Below are 18,602 nucleotides of genomic sequence, written 5' to 3'. Positions count from 1 at the left end.
TTGGAAATGAGACTAACAGTTATTTGAATTATAATACTTCTTTCACTTTGTGATGCTAAGAAGAAGCAGAAGAGGTACATTACTGTGTCATATAACTGAATCCAATTTTACTTCCTTACACTGCTTTACTTGAAGAGCGAACAGTTAGGTAACTCTTATAAATACTACAGAAAATTTAAAATCATACATTTTAGAAAAACTAACTAAGAAAACAAGAAACTTTTTGGCACAAACACACATGCAAAGAATAACTAAATGAGTTGTTGAACAATACACTAAAAAATGTGTTGAAAAAATACATTTTCATAAGTATGATTTGAATTTACTATTTTTTTTGAGAAAGAAACTATCAGTTACTGGAAACGAAATTCTTTCATTTTTTGAGGCTAGGTAGAAGCAGTCCAGGGACATTATAGTGTAAGAAAACTGAGTCCTATTTTAATTCCTAACACTGCTTTACCTGAAGAGCAAACAGCTGTGTAACTCCTGTAAACACTGCAGTAAATTTGAAACTGTACACTTGTGAGAAACTCAGATAACTTGAAACACTTGTTAGCAGAAAACACAAGCAAACAATAACGAAATCAGTCATTTAACAATGCATTAAGAATCTTTTTGAAAAAATATTTTAATAAGTATGAATTGGTTTTAGTAGCTTTTAACAGAAGTAAAGCAAGAGTTTTATGAAATATTAATCTTTCAGTGACGTTGAGATGCTAAGCAGAAGCAGTGAAAAAACATTACTGCATGAGAGTATTGAAGCCTATTTCAATTTGTAACAGTGCTTTAACTGAAGAGCAAAGAGCTGTGTAAGTCTTGTTAATACACCAGCAAATTTGAAACGAAACCTACACCAGGGTCACACTATCTAAGATAACTTGAAACTCATTAAGGGCTATGCGCTTTCAAAGAATAAATAACAAGCAGTGTAATAAAGCATTATGTTTTGTGTTGAATTATATCTCTTAATATTGTGAATTGATAATTACAAGTTCTTTGAGTAGAAAACTAACAGTTATTTGAAATTTATATATTTCATTTAGTTTGAGAGACAAAGCATACACAGTATAGGTCCATTACTGTGTAACGAAACTGAGTCCTATTGCAATTTCTAACTCTGTTTAACTAAAGATCATACCATTGTTCACATCTTGTAAATATTATATTAATTTGAAAAGAAACATTATATAAGTGATATTAACTCAGATAACTTAAAATTCATAATAGCAGATACCCACTACAAAGAATAATTAAATGATCATTTAATAATGCATTAATAAAAGTTTTGAAAAAATATAGCTAAATAAGGAAGAATTGAGTTTTACTATATTTTAGAGAAAAACACTAAGATTTATTTGAACTGTAATTCTTTCATTGACTATTGATTTTCTATGCAGAAGCAGTACATATACATTAATGTGTTAAAAAATAAGTTCTTTTTCCCAAAAATTGTAACTCTTGCTAGCAGAATTTTCAGGTACAAAGAATTACTCAATGAGTTGTTTAACAACACATTAAAAAAAATTAAAAATATATCTTCTTGAGTATGAATTGATTTTTACCAGGATTTTAGAGAAGAAAACAAAGTTATTGGAAACATAATTTTTTATTTACTTTGTGAGAGTAAGCAGAAAGAGTTCAGAAAGATTAGAATGTAAAAAACTTAGGGTTATTTAAATTTTTAACACTACTATACCTGAGGCACAAACAGCTCTGTAACTCTTGTAAATACACCAGTAAATTTGAAACCATACACTTGAAAGAAACTATCTCAGATAACTTGAAATTCTTTTTAGCAGAAAGACACGTGCAAAACATAATTTAATGAGTTCTTTAACAATACATTAAAATGTGTCCAAAAATATATATCTTCATAAGTATGAATTGATTTTACTAGCTTTTTAGGGAAGGAAAATAAAAGTTATTGGAAACATATTTTTTTATTCTTCTTGTCTGTGATACTAAGCAGAAGCAGTTCGGAAACATTACTCTGTAAGAAATTTAGACATAATTAAATTTTTAACACTGCTTTATCTGAAAAGCAAACAGTTCTAAAACTCATGTAAATACATCAGTCAATTTGAATCCATACACTTGAAAGAACCGAACTCAAATAACTTGAACCTCTTGTTGCAGAAAAAACGTGCAAAGAACCACCAAATGAGTTGTTTAAAAATACATTACTATATGTGTTCAAAAATATATTTTCATAAGTATAAATTGATTTTACTAGTTTTATAGAAAAGGAAACTAAAAGTTATTGGAAACAATACTTTCATGCAGTTTGTGATGCTAAGCATAAGCAGTTCAGGAACATTAATGTGTAACAAAAAGAAGTTCCATTTCAATTTTTAAAACAGCTTTACTGAAGAGCATGTAAGTCTTGTAATCACTGCAGTAAATTTGAAACCAAACATAAACTTGAGTGACACTAAAACAGAAATATTGAAACTCTTATTAGAAGAATCCTGCATTCAAAGAATAACTAAATGAGCAGCAAAATAAAGCATTATGATTTGTGTTGGAAATTTGTGTGTTCAAAATAAAAATTGATATTCACAAATTCTGTTGCAGGGGAAATAACAGTTATGTGAATAATAATTATTTCAATCCGAAGGAGAGGTTGAGCATATGCAGAATAGATTCATTACTCTGTTACCACACTGAGTCCTATTTCAATTCCTTACTCAGCATTACCTAAAGAGCACTCACCTGTGCAAGTCTTGTGAATATTACAACCAATTTGAAAAAAATTCATATCAGTGAATCTAAATCAGATATCTTGAAACTTTTTTTAGCAAAAACACCCATGTAAAGAATAACTAAATGAGTCATTTAAAAATAAATTAAGTTATTGAAAAAAATAACTTCATAAATAATAATTGTTTTTACCATTTTATTTTGAAGACTAACAGTTATTTAAAATCTAATACTTACTTCAATGTGTGATGCTTAGAAATATCAGTATAGGTACATTATGGTGTCATAAAACTGAGTCCAATTTCACTTCCTAGCACTATTTACTTGAAGAGCTATCTGTTAGGTAACTCTTACAAATACTACAGTAAATTTGACATCATACAATTGAGAAAAACTAACTCAGATAACTTGAAACTCTTGTTGGCATAAACACACATGCAAAGAATAATTAAATGAGTTGTTGAACAACACACTAAGAAAGGTGTTGAAAAAATACATCTTCATAAGTATGATTTGAATTTACTAGTTTTTTTTATAAGAAACTGTCAGTTATTTAAAACATAATTATTTTGTTCACTTTGCGAGGCTAGGCAGAAGCAGTTCTGGAACACTGTATTGTAAGAAAACTGAATCCCATTTAAATTTTTAAACCTGCATTACCTGAAGAGCAAACAGCTGTGTAACTCTTGTAAACACTGCAGTAAATTTGAAAATCACCCATTTGTGAAAACTCAGATAACTTGAACCTCTTGTTAGAAGAAACACACGTGCAAAGTATAACAAAATCAGTAATTTAAGAGTGCATTAAACACCTTGTTGAAAAAAAAATTTACAATTATGAATTAATTTTCAATAGATTTTTTTTTATAATTTAGTTTTTTAGTGGGGTGACATTAATAAATCAGTGTATATATATTCAAAGAAAACAAGTCCAGGTTATCTTGTAATTTAATTATGTTGTATACTCATCAACCAAAAACAGATTGTCTCTGTCACCTTACATCTAGTTTTCTTTCTGCCCCTCCCCCTCCCCTTTCCTTCTCTCTTTCACACATCCCCACATACCCACCACATGCTTATCAATGTGTCTTAGTTTCACTTTTATGTCCCAACTTCATAAGGAATAATGCAGTTCCTGTTTTTTTCTAATTTACTTCTTTTACTTCATATCATGTTATCAAGATCCCACCATTTTGCAGTAAATGATCTGATATCATCATTTCTTATGACTGAGTAGTTTGCCATGGTGTATATGTGCCACATCTTCTTTATTCTGTCATCTATTTATGGGCTTTTTGTTGTTTCCATGTCCTGACCACTTGTGAACAATGCTGCAATAAACATGGGGCTGCATGTGTCTTTACATATCAATGTTTCTGAGTTTTTGGAATATATATCCAGTAGAGGTATTGTTTGGTCTTAAGGTAGTTCTGTTTTAAGTTATTGAGGAACCAACATACTTTTTTCCATAATGGTTGTACTACTTTACATTCCCACCAAAAGTGGATGAGGGTTCCTTTTTCTCCACAGCCTCACCAACATTTGCTATTAACTGTCTTGCTAATAATACCTAATCGAACATGTGTGAGGTAGTATCTCTTTGCAGTTTTGATTTGCATTTCTCTAATAGCTAAAGAAGATGAGTATATTTTCCTATATCTGTTTGCCATTTGTATTTCTTCCTGGAGAAGTGTCTGTTCATATCCTCTTCCCATTTTTTTATTGTATTGTTTTTATGTTTGTTGTTTAGTTTTATGAGTTTTGTATATTTTGGATATTAGGCCCTATCTGAGCTGTTGTTTGAAAATATTTCACATACAGTTGGCTTTCTGTTAGTTTGTAATCAGTTTCTCTTTCTGAGCAAATATTTCTTAGTCTGATGTAGTCCCATTCATTAATTTTTGCTTTCACTTCTCTTGCTTGTGGAGTCAAATTCATAAATGTTCTTTAAAACCCAGTTCCACGAGTTGAGTACCTATATCTTCTTCTATGTACTAATTGTTTCAGGTCTTACGTTTAGATCTTTGATCCATTTTGAGTTAATTTTAGTATAGGGTGAAAAACTGTAGTCCAGTTTCATTTTTTTGCATGTTGCTTTCCAGTTTTCCCAGTACCATTTATTGAAGAGGCTTTCTTTTCTCCATTGTGTGTTGTTGGCCCCTTTATCAAAAATTATTTAACTAAATATAAGTGGTTTTATTTCTGGGCTTTCTATTCCATTCTATTGTTCTGAGTGTCTATTTTTCTGCCAATACCATGCTGTTTTGATTGTCGTAGCCCTATAATATAGTTTGAAGTCAGGTATTGTAATGCCCCAGCTTCATTCTTTTTCTTTAGGATTGCTTTTGCTATTCGGGGTTATTTATAGTTCTATATATATCTGATAATTTTTTGCTTTATTTCTTTAAAAAAGTCATTGAAAGATTGATGGGAATTGCATTAAATTTATATATTGGTTTGGGTAATATAGCTATCTTGATTATATTAATTCTTCCTAAGCAAGAACAAGGTATATTCTTCCATCTCATTATATCTTTTTCAATTTCCTTAAACAATGGTTTATAGTTTTCATTATATAAGTCCTTTACATTCTTTGTTATGTTTATTCCTAAGTATTTTATTTTTTTTGTTGCAATCGTGAAGGGGATTATTCTTTTGAGTTCGTTCTCAATTGTTTCATTCTTGGCATATAGAAAGGCTATTTATTTCTGTATATTAATTTTGTATTCTGCGACCTTATTTTATTGGCTTATTGTTTCTAGTAGTCTTTTTGTGGAATCTTTGGGGTTTTCGATATATAGGATCATATCATCTGCAAAAAGTGATACCTTTACTTCTTCTTTATTGATATGGATGCCTTTTATTTCTTTGGCTTTTCTGATTGCTCTAGCTAGAACCACTAGTACCACATTAAATAAGAGTGGGGAGAATGAACAACCATGTCTTGTTCCTTATTTAAGGGGAAAGGCTTCAGTTTAGTGCATTAAATATGATGTTAGCTCATGGTTTTTTATATATGACTTTTATCATGTTGAGATATTTTCCTTCTACACCCCATTTGTTGAGAGTTTTAGACATAAAATTGTGTTGTATTTTATCAAAAGCCTTTTCTGCGTCTATTGATAAGATCATGTGGTTTTTGTTCTTTGTTTTGTTGATATGGTGTATTACATTAACCGTTTTACGAATGTTGAACCATCCTTGATATTCTGGGATGAATCCCACTTAATCATGATGTATTATTTTTTAAATATGTTGTTGTATTCGATTTGCTAGTATTTTGTTTAGTATTTTAGCATCTGTATTCATTAGAGATATGGTCTGTAGTTTTCTTTATTTGTGCCATCCTTGCTGGTTTTGGTATGAGGGTTATGTTGGCCTCATAAAATCTGTTTGGGAAGTATTGCTTTCTCTTCAATTTTTTGGAAGACTTTTGTAGAATAGGAATCAAGTCTTCTTTGAATGTTTGATAAAATTCGCTGATATTGCTATCAGAACCTTGACTTTTATTTTTGGGGAAGTTTTAATGGTTTTTTCAATTTCTTCTTCTTCTAATAGGTCTGTTAGGCTTTCAGCTGCTTCTTGACTCAGACTAGGAAGGTTGTATTGTTCTAGGAATTCATCCATTTCTTCTAGGTTGTTGAATTTAGTGGCATAAAGTTTTTCATAGTATTCTACAATAACTGTTTGTATATGTATGGTGTCCATGGTGGTTTCTCTCTTTCATTTTGGATTTTGTTTATATGAGTTCTTTCTCTTTTTCCTTGGTAAGTCTTGCCAAGGGTTTGTCAATTTTGTGATCTTTTCAAAGAAGCAGCTCCTTGTTCTATTAATTTTTTATAGTTTTTCTGTTCTCTAATTCATTTATTTCTGCTCTGATTTTTATTATCTCCTTTCTTGAGGAGGGTTATGAAGTGTCTAGGTCATGGGGTGGCTCCTAGGGTGGAGTCTCATAGAATATTGAAAGAAGAGGCCCAGGGTAGAGCTGTTCTCAGCTGGTATCTCCAGTGTGTGTGGCAAGACAGTATCCTCAATTTGGTGCCCGTGGCTATAACTGCATAGTGACTTTTGAAGGTTTGCTGTTGATGTATTTGCAGTGCCATGCTACCTCCATGCTTCTCCTGCAGCCATGGTTCAATTGAAGCGAGTTGGCCTGGATGCTGAGGATGGCTCCATGGTGTTTACTTCAGGCGCTAAGAACTTGGTTGCTAAGCATGGAGCAACTTCTCAGATGGTCAGAACATCATCCCCCAGTAGTGCTTACTGAGTGGATTTTGCAGATGGGAGTTGGTCTCTCTGCAGCCCTCCTCTCACTAATAATAGAGAGAGAAAAGAAACAGCAGAGAACCTTTGCAGTTAGCTCAGGTGGTTAAGAACATCCACCGGAAACACCAATATTGTTGATTTGATCCCCATTCAGGGCATAACCAATAAGTTCATGGCTGTGTGAAACAACATATGAATAGTTTCCCTTCCCTCTCCATTCTTTCTCCTTTCTTCTCTTCTATAAATCAATAAATGAAACCCTGGTGAGATAGCTTCATTGATTAGAGCATCATCTGTGTCATGGAGGATCTTGATTTGATTTCTTGGTTAGGGCACATACAGGAACATCTTGATAAATCTGTCTCTTCTTCTGCCTCTCTCTCAAAAACAACAACAAAGACAGAAAGAAGAACTAATTGTAAACTAGAGACAGTAGCCAGATTTCTACTATAAAACTCGGGAATTAAAAGGATGTTAGGTATTTCGCCGTCTTCTCAGAAAAGAATCAGTCCACGAGGTAGCTCTGTGCAGAAATCTCAGCTGATGTGGCGGGGGAGCTTGTCCCACCACAGTGTGCAGCCCGATGCACACTGACCTGGGGGCTGGTCTGGTGCAAGAGCTGGCTGGAGGGTGAAGGACTCCCACCAGGAACTGCCCTTCCCCCAGAAGAGCCACCGGCCTATACAGGAGACACAGGGCATCCCCAAAAGTGATGAGGGTGGGAGGGAGGAAAAGATGAGTGGTGGACATGCGCTGTTCCAGACCAGCCACTAAAGGGAGAAAGCCTGTGGTATCCTGATTTAAAACATTTTCAACTGTGTGTGGCAGGTGACTGAAGCCACTTGAAAACTTCCATAAGGCCACTCAGGCCAGAGGCCAGGTGAGCCATCTTAGTCAATGAGGGGAAGGTCATGGGCAGGGCTGTGGAGAAGGAGCCCTATATGTATGGCAGGCTGAGTGCCATTTCTGAAGATGGAGACTCTGGAGGATGTGGGGGCTTCAAGATGAGGGGTAGGATCATGGCAGCAAGCCTGATATGGCAAGGTGAAGGAGATCACTTTGTGTGGGGCCTTGTTAGGTGAGGCTTGGTGGAGGTTAAGGTTAGGGTAAAGTGAGGTTCAGGGGTAGGTTTAAGGTTAGGGTGAGGGTGAGAATGAGGGTGAAGGTTATAAAAGTGTTAGGGTGAGTTGTAAGTGTGAGGGGAGGGTGAAAGTTAGGGTTAAGGTTTGGGTTAGGGTTAGGGTAGGGTGTGGGTTAGGCTTAGGGTTAGGATTCAGAAGAATTGATGCTTCTCATCTCTTTCAGCCTGTTTGTCCCTCTCTCTTTCTCAAAAAAAGGGGGGGGGGAAATGTTCACCCTTATGTCATGTCAAGCCATTATATTTTGATTTTTTCTATCATTTTTAATTATCTTCTTAATTTACTTTCACCTCCTTGGTGTTTGCTGCAGTCTGAGATACTACAGCATTTTTTTTCAGTGCACTATTGGTGAGGCAAAACAGAGACCCTTAGTCCTCAGTTTCACAAAAATCCTTTCTTTTTCCAGTTAGAAACATGAGCAACAAACCCCCACCACTATTATTTCATTCCCCCAGGACACCCATCTGTTCCTTGGCAGTTGCCACAAGAAAAAAAGCCACATCTCATACCTCCACCCCTGGCAGCATCTAGTCCCAGGTCTACTCCAGTATGGTTCCTAAATCTCTATCAAAAGAGTGTTTTAGTATCCAGAATTACAGAATGTTAATCTGCATTTAGCAAAATCCCAGGTTATTAAGATGCACTAATTGTTGACAAGTCTCTATTTTTTATTATTTGTAGCTGAGAATATGGATAATATAGAAATTCTACTATTACTAATTTAACTCCACACATTGGAAAGCGAAAATCATACTAAATGCTTTTTTCAGCTGTTTTAAAACTCATCTGTGACTTTTAAGTAATTAGTGACAATCAGGCACATAGTTATGATCTCCCATAATCCCAATCTTTCCCTACCACCATTAAAATTTTTAAATGATGTAGAAATTCTGATTCAAAGGGGGTGGGGCAGTTTTATAGGATGATGTTACATGATAGTAACAGGAAATATGATGCACACTTTAATATATATTTTATACATTCAGCTAGGACACAGTATATTGGAGATATCCAAAAAGTTTGTGAAAGAATGGAGTCTGGGGAAACTCATGACAACACAGTGGGTCTTGACAAACACACACCACAGAAACCTCAACCAGGATTGAAGGTCCAGTAGACAATTCAATAAGGACCCAAACAATGGGCCAAAAACCTCAGATCTTTTTGCAGGCTCTATGACTGAGTACTTGTGCTTTGATTTCCTCATTTAAAAAAATAGGGTTATTATATGAGAGTTAAATGAGATGCTACATGTTAATCACTTCGCATAGATCCTGGCACAAAATAAAAACTTGGCATAAGTCAAAAACCATGGCAAAAACACATGTTCTCTGTAGTCCTCAGTTTCTTCATTCATTCTATAAATATTACTAAACACCTACTATCTGCTAAGCTCCATGCTAGGTACTGACGATTCCAGTGATAGTTAAAACTCCAGTCCATTTCATGTTAAAAGCAACAAGTCAGGTGGAAAAACCAAATAATGTCTAGGTGCTACAGCAGAGAAAAATGTCCTAAATCTGTAACAAAATGAGTCTAATTTCAATTCCTTACATTGCACTACCTAAAGAGCAAACAGCTGTGTAACTTTTATAAATACTATAGGAAATTTGAAAACTACATGTGAGACACATTAACTCTGATAAACTTAAAACTCTGGTTAGCTAAAACCAACATGCCAAAGAATTAACTAAATAAGTTGTTTAATAATGAATTAAAAAAAGATTTGAAAAATTATATCTTTGTAAGAATGAATTGATAATTACTAGTTTTCAGAGAAGGTAAGTAACAGTTATCTGAAACATAATTCTTCATTTACTTTTGAGATGCTAAGCAGAAGCAGCACAAGAAGAATACTATTTAACAAAAATGAGTCTAATTTCTATTCCTTACATTGCTATACCTGAAGAGCAAACAGCTGTTTAACTCTTGTAAATACTGCCTTAAATTTGAAACCTACATGTGAGACACATTAACTCTGATACCTAAAAATTTTGTTAGCTCAAACCAACGTGCAAGAAATAACTAAATGAGTCATTTGACAATGCATTAAGAAATGTGAAAAAATATATCCTCATAAGTATGAATTGATTTTTTACTAGTTTTTAGAGAACAAAACTAAGGTATTTGAAAAATAATACTTTCATGCACTTTGCAAGGTAAACAGAAGCATTTCATATATATTACTGTGTAAAAAAACAAAGTTCTATTTCAATTCTTAACAGTGCTTTACCTGAAGTGCAAAGTCTTGTAAATATTACTATAATTTAAAAATTGAACATACACTTGAGTGACATTAACTCAGATAACTTGAAACTCATGTTACGAGAAACACGCATTCTAAATGTAATGAAACAGCAGCATAATAAAGCATTATGATTTGTGTTGAAAAGATGTGTCATCAAAAGTATGAATGGATCTTTAAAAATTCTTTGGAGAAGAAAATTAAGTTATTTAAACCATAATTATTTTATTCAGATTGATAGGTTAAGCATGCAATGTATAGGTTCATTACTATGTAACAAAACTGAGTCCTATTTTAGTTCCTAACTCTGCTTTACTTAAATAGCATACAACAGTGCAAATCTTGTAAATACTACAGTAAATTTGAAATCAAACATACATTAAAATAACTCAGATAATTGAAACTCATGTTAGCAGAAAGAATCATGCAAAGAATAACTAAATGAGTTGTTTAACAATGCTTATGAAAGGTCTTTAAAAAATATATCTTCATAAGTATGAATTGATTTTTACCAGGATTTTAGAAAAGAAAATGAAGTTATTGAAAACACAATTATTTTATTCACTTTGTGATACTAAGAAGAAGCAGTTCAGAATCATGAAAGTGTAAGGAAACTGAGGCTAATTTCAATTTCTAACACTAGTATACCTGAGCAGCAAACATCTCTATAACTCCTGTAAATACACGATTAAATTTGAAACAATACAGTTGAAAGAAACTATCTCAGAAAAGTTGAAATTATTTTTAGCAGAAACATAAGTGCAAAAAGGAATTCAATGAGTTCTTTAACAATATATTAAAATGTGTCCAAAAATGTATATCTTCATAAGTTGAATGGACTGTATTAGCTTTTTAGGTAAAGAAACTAAAAGTGTTTGGAAACATATTTCTTTCATTCTTAGTGTCTGTGATACTAAGCAGAAGCAGTTCAGAAACATTACTCTGTAAGAAACTTAGACATAATTTAATTTCTAACACTGCTTTACCTGAAAAGCAAACAGCTCTAAAGAGCATACACCTGTGCAAGTCTTGTAAATACTACAGCAAATTTGAAAAAAACATACATTTCAGTAAAACTAACTGATACCTTGAAACTTATATTAGCAAAAACACAAATGCAAAGAAAAACTAAATGAATCATTTAAAATTCATTAGGAGAGATATAGAAAAAGAATAACTTCATAAGTATGAATTGATTTTACCAGTTTCTTGGGAAGGGGAGTAACAGTTATTTGAAATATAATACTTCATTCACTTTGTGATGCTAAGAAGAAGCAGTACGAGTACACTACTGTGTCATAAAAATGAATCCAATTTTAATTCCTAACACTGCTTAACCTAAAGAGCAAACAGTTGTGTAACTCTTGAAAATACTGCAGTAAATTTAAATCCATACATTTGAGAAAAAGTAACTCAGATAAGTTGAAACTCTTTATGGCACAAACACACATGCAAAATAATAACTAAATGAGTTTTTGAACAACACACTAAGAAATGTGTTGAAAAAATACATCTTCATAAGTATGATTTGAATTTACTAGTATTTTGAGAAGAAAACCATTAGTTATTGGAAATGTAATACTTTCATTCACTTTGCGAGGCTAGGAAGAAGCAATTCAGGAACATATTACATTGTAAGAAAACTAAGTCCTGTTTAAATTCCTAACCCTGCTCAACCTGAAGAGCAAAGAGCTGTGTAACTCTTGTAAACACTGCAGTAAATATGAGACCATACACTTTTGAAAAACTCAGATAACTTGAACCTCTTTTTAGCAGAAACACACGTGCAAAGAATAACAAAATCAGTCATTTAAGAGTGTATTACGAAACTTGTTGAAAAAAATATCTTTATAAGTAAGAATTGGTTTTTACTAGTTTTTAGAATTAAAGTAAGAAGTTATTAAAACATTATTCTATCATTGACTTTGAGAAGCTAAGCAGAAGCTGTTCAGAAACATTACTGTGTGAGAAAAGTGAGTCCTATTTAAATTGCTAACACTGCTTTAACTGAAGAGCAAACAGTTTTGTAAGTCTTGTTAATACACCAGTAAATTTGAAACCAAACTTAAACTTGTGTCACACTAAATAAATAACTTGGAACTCATTTTACCAGAAACCCGTTTTCAAAGAATAAATAATGAGATGTGAAATAAACATGCTTTGTGTTAAAAGGATGTGTCTTCAAAAATGTGAATTGATATTTACAAGTTCTTTTGAGTAGCTAGCTAACAGTTATTTGAAACAAATTTTTCATTTATTTAGAGAGGTTAAGTTTACACAGTATAGGTTCTTTACTGTGCATTGAAACTGAGTCCTATATATTGCAATTTCTAACCATGTTTAGCAAAGGTCACACCATTGTTCACATCTTGTAAATACTTTATTAATTTGAAAACAAACATACATATCAGTGATATTAACTCAGATAACTAGAAACTCATGAAGCAGAAACCCACTGCAAAGAATAATTAAATGAGTCATTTAATAATGCATTAAGAAATGTGTTGAAAAAAAAGTATTTTCAGATGTAAGAATTGAGTTTTACTAGCTTTTAGGGAAGGAAACTGACAGTTATTTGAACCATAATTAATTCATTGACTATTGGGATTCTAAGAAGAAGCAGTACAAATACATTAAAGTGTTTAAAGAATAAGTTCTGTTTCACAAAATTGAAACTGTTGTTATCAGAATTTTCAGGTGTAAAGATTTACTCTATGAGTTGTTTTACAATGCATTAAACATGTTTTTTAAAAAATATATCTTCATAAGTATGTATTGATTTTTACCAGGATTTTAGAGAAGAACACTAAGTTATTGGAAACATAATTCTTTAATTCACTTTGGTATACTAATCAGAAGCAGTTCAGAAACGTTAGAGTGACAAAAATGTAGGCCTATTTCAATTTCTAACACTGCTATACCTGAAGAACAAACAGCTCTGTAACTCTTGTAAATACACCAGTAAATATGAAACCATACAATTGAAAGATACAATCTCAGATAACTTAAAATTTTTTTAGCAAAAAAACACGTGCAAAAAATAATTCATTGAGTAATTTAACAATACTTTAAAAATTTGTTCAAAAATATATATCTTTTTAAGTAAGAATTAATTTTACTAGCTTTTTAGACATGGAAACTAAAACTTCCTGGAAACATATTTCATTCATTCTTACTTTATGTGATACTAAGCAGACGCAGTTCAAAAACATTATTCTGTAAGAAACTTAGACATAATTATATTTTTAACACTGCTTTACTTGAAAAGCAAACAGCTCTGAAAGTCATGTAAATACACCAGTCAATTCGAAACAATACATTTGAAAGAACCTAACCCAATAAATTTGAAACTCTTGTTGCAGAAAACACAAGTGCAAAAAATACCTAAATGTTGTTTAACAATATATTAAAAAATGTGTTCAAAAATATATTTTCATAAGCATAAATTGATTGTTACTAGTTTTATAGAAAAGAAACATAGGGCAGTAAGCTCTCTAATATCTCTTGCAGCAATATATTTCCTGATTTGTTTCCACAGGCAAGTGAAATAAAGACAGGATAAACAAATGGGACTTTATCAAACTAAAAAGCTTCTGCACAGCTAAACACAATAAGAACAGAATAAAAAAACAAACTACACAGTGGGAGAATATATTTGACATTGCATCTGATAAGGGGTTAATAACCAAAATTTATAAAGAACTTGTAAAACTTAATACCAGGAAGACAAATAAACCAATCCAAAATGAGGAAAAGAAATGCATGGACACTTCTCCAAAGAGGACACACAGATGGCCAATAGGCATATGAAAAAATGTTCAATATCACTAATGATTAGAGAAATGCAAAATTAAAACCACAATGAGATATCACCTCACACTAGTCAGAATGGCGCTCATCAATAAAACAACACAGAATAAGTGCTGGCGAGGATATGGAGAAAAGGGTACCCTCCCACACTGATGGTGGGAATGCAGACTGGTGCAGCCACTATGGAAAACAGTATGGAGATTCCTCAAGATATTATAAATTGAACTGCCTTTTCATCCAGCTATACCACTGTTAGAAATATACCCCCAAAACACCATCGCACTGTTTGAAAAGAAGAAATGCACTCCCATGTTTATGGCAGCATTGTTCACAATAGCAAAGGTCTGGAAACAGCCCAAGTGTCCATCAGAGGATGAGTGAATAAAAAGCATTGGTATAGCCCTGGCCAGGTGGCTCAGTGGTAAAGCGTCAGCCAGGCATGTGGGGGACTCAGGTTCCATTCCTGGCCAGGGCACATAGGAGAAGCATCCATTTGCTTCTCCACTCCCTCTCCTTCCTCTCTTTCTCTCTCTTTCCCTCCCACCGCCAAGGCTCAATTTGAGCAAAGATGGCCCGGGAGCTCGGATGGCACCTTGGCCTCTGCCCCAGGTGCTAGCGTGGCTCTGATCGCAGCAGAGTGATGGCCTGGAGGTGCAGAGCATCGCCCCTGGTGGGCAGAGCATTGCCCCTGGTGGCCGTGCTGGGTGGATCCTGGTCAGGAGCATGCGGGAGTTTGTCTGTCTCTCCCCATTTCCAGCTTCAGAAAAATACAAAAATAAAAATAAAGAAAAAGCTTTGGTATATATATATATACTATGGAATACTATTCAGCATAAGAAATGATGATGAAGGATCTTTTACAGCAACATGGATGGGCCTTGATAACATTATACTGAGCGAAAAATGTAAAGCAGAAAAAACTAAAACTATATGATTCCATACATAGGTGAGACATAAAGATGAGACTCAGAGACATAAACAAAAGTTTTGGGGATACAGGGTGTGGGGAGGAGAGAAAGGGAGTTGGGGGAGGGGAGGGGCACAAAGATCAGGGCTTTTCAGTATTTGTCATATTTCCCCTTTAATCTATAGACAGACAGCAAATATTTACTTTTGGTGTTTCCACTATAAAGACTGCTGTCTTAGGAACAAATGCTGATGAACTATTTCAGCTGTTCCTCTTCCTTCAAAGACTTTTATATATATGTCAACATAGAGCTCCATGTTTCATAGGATATACTCAAGCTCACTCCATGCTCCCCGGAGCTTTAACAAAAAAGGAATGCCCTTTTTTTTTTTTTTCTCATTTCTTTCTCTTTTTTTTCCTATTCTTTCTTTTTGTTGTATTTTCTTTATTTATTTATTTATTTATTGTATTTTTCTGAAGATGGAAATGGGGAGGCAGTCAGACAGATGCCGGCATGTGCCCGATCAGGATCCACCTGGCATGCCTAACCAGGGGGAATGCTCTGCCCATATGGGGTGTTGCTCTGTTGCAACCAGAGCCATTCTAGTGACTAAGGCAGAGGCCATGGGTTCATCGTTAGTGCCTGGGTGGCTTTGCTCTGGTGGAGCTTTGGCTGCGGGAGGAGAAGAGAGAGACAGAGAGGAAGGAGAAAGTGGTGGAGAAGTAGCTGGGCACTTCTGCTGTCTGCTCTGGCCGGAAATTGAACCTGGGAATCCTGCTCACAAGCCCAATGCTCTACCACTATGCCAACAAGCCAGGGCCTAGGAATGCCCTTGTTGATTAAGCTACCCAAAATAAAAGTATATGGAGTAACCATGACAGACCGAGCAAGTCAGTCTCATACTATTCATCACCAAAGTGCTGCAGCCCGCGTTGTAAACAGTTTCAACTTTCTCGGAAAGCAGCATGGCAGATTGCGAAATCCTGTACAAGAGGCCTATACTGCCCCTTTATTTGGAGTTAACGCCTCAAGGACCCCTACCAGGACGACTTTGGCAGATGGGTGTTACTCATAACCTTAATTTGGCAAAGGAGTTGCTATGTCCACATTACAGTGGATACATATCCGGATGTATAGTAACCTCTGTCAGAACAGGAGAGGCTGCTAAGCATGTTATAGCTCATGATCTGTATGCATTGATCTATTATTGGATTTCTAAACTGGCTAAACTACAAATGTTCCTGCTTATGAAGCAAAAGCATTCACTGAATTTTGTCATGCTTACAATCTTTAAAGTTAAGGTATTATTAAGTGTACTCAGCAAATATTTTAAGGTCAATTAAAAAAATTTAAAAGGGGGAAGTCATATACTGGAACCCCTATGGGTCTACATATCATGCTTTTTACTTAAAAAGTTTACATTACTTTTGAATGCTGATGAACAGGAGACACCAAATCATTTTAGCCTGCAAACTACTACCTTCTTTATTAGATCCAGCTAATCACATTGTTTTGACTTTTTCCAAATAGCTCCAGATATATGGAAAAGATTTATATATGTGGATGGGGATCCTCAAACTCCTCAGCGAAATCTTCTGAGCATGGCTTTTAAGAAACCTAGAAGCAGAAAAAGCTCAATAGAGAGCAGGGGAACTACCAGCTTTTAGGATACACCCTTAAAGGCTTCAATGCCCCAAAGGGGTCTGACATAGGATACCATCTGGGTCCTGCTTCAATAGGGGAAAGGAAGGTTATTGAGCTAATGCCTGCCAGTCTTACATTCCTCTGCTGTAAAGAAACAGGGACACTGGAAGGAAGGCTTCCCCCTTGTTCCTCTAAGGGAGGGTTCAGTCTCTTCCAGCCCTGCTCCAGCCACTTAAGACCTAACTTGCCCAGAAAGCTGGAGCTTGCCACTGAAGGCTGAAGGTGCCCAGGGCCATTGGCCCATCTACAACATTGTGGATAAGACTAGACTATTTCTTCCAAGAAGCAGGTTAACTGATCTCATTTGCACAAGGGCCACTTAACTATGTTTTGCCTGAATAGTCAGGTTTTTCATTCTTCCCTCAAAGATCTCTGTTATGGTGTTGATAGTCCTATTTTCTGTTGCTTTGCTTAATATATAGTGTTTCCTTTATCCCTCCTAACTTAATGTCCCACTCATATTTCAGGCTGAGACCTACTCCTAATTTAGAGCTCTCTTTCCCCCTTTTGCCAACTTCTATTATGAATCTACCTTTGCCACCCAGCTTAGGGCATCCCAAGGTTCTCTTTACCATGCCACAGTCGCAGAACTCCAAGGAAAAGCAACCTGGTCTCATCTCTCCAGGCAGAGGAGAACAGAAGCTCCATATCCAGGCATGCTGCAAATGGCTTTTCCAGTCTACCTGAATCATTACCAGCTAGAAGCAGCAGTCACTGGGGACTGGGACATGAGCTGCAAAGTATAGAATGGTGACAACAATTACAGGTCAATGTGTACTTTTCATGGATATGGACATTTCCTGGACTCCTGCTCCCTGTGACTGATTGTGGTTGGATTGCATTTCTCAGAGATTTGGCATGGTGATGGGGCCTACTTGGACTTGGTGAACATGTTAAGGACACTACTCTTTTATGGATTCTTGCTGCATTGGCCAAGAGTCAGCTTAAAGGCTTTTAAATCCTGTAAAAAATTAGAAGACTGGATGAAGATGGGGCACATATACACCATGGTATATCATTCAGCTAGAAGAAATTATGACATCGGATCACTTAAAGAAGAATGGTGGAATCTTGATAACATTAAGCAGAGTGAAATAAGCGAATCAGAAAAAAACAAGAACTGCAGGTGTCCATATATTGGTGGGACATAAAAGCGAGACTAAGAGACATGGAAAGGAGTGTTGTGATTACGGGGGGTGGGGGGAGGGAAGAAGAAAGAGGGCAAGTGGAGGGTGAGGGGTACAAAAAAACTGGATACAAGGTGATGGAGAATGATCTCTCTTTATGTGATGGGTACACAACAGAACTAAATGACAAGATAACCTGGAAATGTTTCCTTTGTATATATGTACCCTGATTTATTGATGTACCCCATTAAAATAAAAATTTATATATAAAAATAAATAAATAAATAACGAGAAGCATAATAGAGCAGTATGATTTGTGTTGAAAAGATGTGTCTTCAAAAATGTAAATTGATATTTACAAGATCTTTTGAAAAAAAATTTTAGTTTGAGAGAATAAGGATACACAGTATAGGTTCATTACTATGTAACAAAACTGAGTCATATTTCAATTCCTAACTCTGTTTACCTAAAGAGCACACCACTCTGCACATCTTGTAAATACTATATTAATTTGAAAACAAACATACATATCAGTGAAATTAACTCAGATAACTTGAAACTCATGTTAGCAGAAACAAAATGAATATCAAAAAATAACAAAATGAATCATTTAACAATGCATTAAGGAACTTGTTGAAAAAAGTATACTTTTATAAGTATGAATTGGTTTTTACTAGTTTTTAAGAGAAGTAAGAGTTTTTTG

The 18,602-nt window shown here is 34.5% G+C and overlaps 1 pseudogene; it reads left to right on the top strand.

Annotated features, from left to right (window-relative positions):
- The window catches only part of LOC136386886 (F-box-like/WD repeat-containing protein TBL1X), a 568,957-nt pseudogene that overhangs the window by 224,591 nt on the left and 325,764 nt on the right, over nucleotides 1-18,602 (top strand).

This window comes from Saccopteryx leptura, unplaced genomic scaffold, assembly GCF_036850995.1.
Source record: "Saccopteryx leptura isolate mSacLep1 unplaced genomic scaffold, mSacLep1_pri_phased_curated manual_scaffold_18, whole genome shotgun sequence".
Taxonomy (NCBI): domain Eukaryota; kingdom Metazoa; phylum Chordata; class Mammalia; order Chiroptera; family Emballonuridae; genus Saccopteryx; species Saccopteryx leptura.
The sequence above is the reverse complement of the archived record's forward strand: the minus strand, read 5'-3'. Positions and strand labels throughout refer to the sequence as shown.